The sequence below is a fragment of the Lissotriton helveticus genome, chromosome 9 (genome assembly GCF_964261635.1).
Source record: "Lissotriton helveticus chromosome 9, aLisHel1.1, whole genome shotgun sequence".
Taxonomy (NCBI): Eukaryota; Metazoa; Chordata; class Amphibia; order Caudata; family Salamandridae; genus Lissotriton; species Lissotriton helveticus.
In genome coordinates this window covers 597,904,241-597,906,867 of record NC_136070.1, presented here as the reverse complement: position 1 = coordinate 597,906,867, position 2,627 = coordinate 597,904,241, and the positions used below count along the sequence as shown (strand labels likewise).

The 2,627-nt window shown below is 42.3% G+C and overlaps 1 pseudogene; it reads left to right on the top strand.

The window, feature by feature from the left end:
* The first annotated feature begins 1,134 nt into the window (after positions 1-1,134).
* LOC144782861 (large ribosomal subunit protein eL27 pseudogene) lies at positions 1,135-1,658 on the top strand (annotated as a pseudogene).
* Positions 1,659-2,627: the final 969 nt, after the last annotated feature.

Sequence of the window (2,627 nt, the reverse complement as noted above, 5' to 3'; positions counted from 1 at the left end):
GTTGGCAGCGCTGGTGATCCAGGCATTAAAGTTCCCTACTGCTTGGTTCACTTGGTTGTGGCATTGGGCTCGGTGATGCCAAGAGCCTCAATCCACTGGTGCTGAGTGACCTTGGCCCAGCCACGTAGTGGGGCAGTTGTGGGTGGTACGGGGGATTCTGCAAGAGTGAAGTGTAGATGGAGTGGTCTGACCGGTGGGAGTTCCATGGTGTGGCTGTATCTGATTCTGTTGCTGGACATGAAGATGAGGTCCAGCGTGTGTCCTGCTTTGTGCATGGTTTCTGTGACCAGGTGCTTGAGGCCAGTGTTGTCCATTCTTTCCAGTAGGTCGGTGGAGTTGGTGTCAATGGGGTCGTCCAGGTGTAAGTGGGGGTCTCCCAGGAAAATGTAGTGTTCGGATTCAATGGCGAGCATGGTGATGAATACGGCGATGGCATCTCTGAGGATGGTTCATGGTCCTGGCGGTCTATAAGCGAGGGTGCCTCAGATGGTGGTTTAGTCATCGGTGCGGAGCTGGAAGTTCGCGTGTTCCATGGTTTCGTTGTCGGTGATGGTACAGGTGATTGATAGTCAAACATATATTCATGTAACTTACATGCCATCTTTGTAATTCTTGGTGACACTTTGTCAGATCCAGTTAGTATACTTACAAAGGGTTTATGATTAGCTTGTATTAAAAATGACTCCCGCTACCCCCAAATGTTTTGAATTTAACAGCAGCACATAGGCATGCTAGCAACTTGCATTCACTTACTTAGTACTTTGCTTGCCACCCCTTTAATTTTGTAACTATATCTGCTGAATTTCACTGATTTTGTATGAGTGAAATCTGAGCCCAACTATAACATCCCTGTAACTGTTGGTTTTGTCAGTAAATTTGTAAAGTTTTTTAAATTCCATTTCCTAACTATAATGCCCGGTCACCTTTGCTTTCTTCAGTGAATTTCTAAGGTTTTTCAAATTCTATTTTCTTACTCCAGGTAACCTTTGGTTTTTGTAAGTGAATATCTGTTTTTTAACTTTATTTCCTAACTGTAACATCCCTTTATTCTTTGTTTTTTTTATTGAATGTTAATGGTTTTTAATTGCTTTTTCCTAACTATTAACTTCCTGGAACCTTGGTCAAAGGTGACCGTGCCTGTTTCTACTTCCTTTCTTTTCAAGGCAGCCATCGAGCTAGACCAAAAATGGGTACATTTATGAAACCGGGGAAGGTCGTCTTGGTCCTGGCAGGTCGATACTCTGGGCGTAAAGCTGTCATAGTGAAGAACATTGATGATGGCACATCAGACAGACCTTACAGTCATGCCCTGGTGGCAGGCATAGATTGTTACCCACGTAAAGTAACAGCCACGATGGGCAAGAAGAAGATTGCTAAGCGATCTAAAATTAAGGCCTTCGTAAAGGTTTGCAAATACAACTACTTGATGCCAATCAGATACTCTGTTGATATTCCCCTTGACAAAACCATTGTCAATAAGGATGTATTTAGAGACCCTGCTCTAAAACGTAAAGCCAGAAGTGAAGCCAAAGTGAAATTTGAGGAACGATACAAGACTGGCAAGAATAAATGGTTCTTCCATAAGCTGAGGTTCTAAATTGGTGACAGTGGAACATTGGGACATCAATAAACATTTATGTAAAATCCCAAAAAAACAACTTCCTGGAACCTTTGGTATTATTATCGTATGTCTAATGTTTTTTTATTTTTTATTTCCTAGTTTTAATATATAACCTTACAGAGTTGGTTTGTGAGTGCTTCTGTAGGTTATTGAGTGGCTGTATGAGTGCATCTGTGAGTGGTTGTATTGGTCTGTGAGCGAGGGTGTGAGTTGTTATGTGGTTGTGGGTGTCTGTATAGGTTAGTGACTGTGTGAGTATCTGTATGGGAGAATGAGTGGCTGTTTGGGTGACTAAGTGGGTGTGTCAGTGCCTGTATTGTTGAGTGAGTGTTGAATGAATGTATGAGTTGGTGTTTGACTGTATGTGTATGTCGGTAGCTCTGTAAGCGATTGGGAAGAACAGAATCTCACTTGCTGCTTTATCAATAGTCCACAGTTTTGCACAAAATGTCTACCCAACAGCTAATTTCAAACTGCTAGCTCGTTTGGTAAATGTGAAGTGCATAAATCACACTACAGCTTTGTAATGGTCCACAAGGAAATGTCTCCAGTGACCTTGTGTGAGGTAATTTTGGAGAAGTGATTTTTCCTTGAAATCTTGATCCAGAAAACTCTGATAACATACATTCTTCCTAGAGAAGACTACAAAGAGGGCGATCTGATCAAACAAGTTTACTTCATCCTAAGTTTATGAATTGACTGCTTGTTTGTTTGGTGGAAATTACCTTGTATTGCTGTGCATCCTGCGTGTGTCACCAAAATTGGTGGGAAAAGCGCCTGGGAAGCCTTTTGGTAAGCTGTCCATCAATGTGTGAAATGGTGGGAAGACCTTTGCATAGTAGTATGGAAAATGGGACACGCCAAATGGGTGGAGCTTGCAGATGATTTTCAGTATCTGCATACTCAAGGTAATTGAAAGGGAGAATCATGGACTGTGGTCTCAGCAGGACATGAGACGAAAGAAACCACTCGCCACAGTCAGTACAGATCAGATTGCACTCCAATA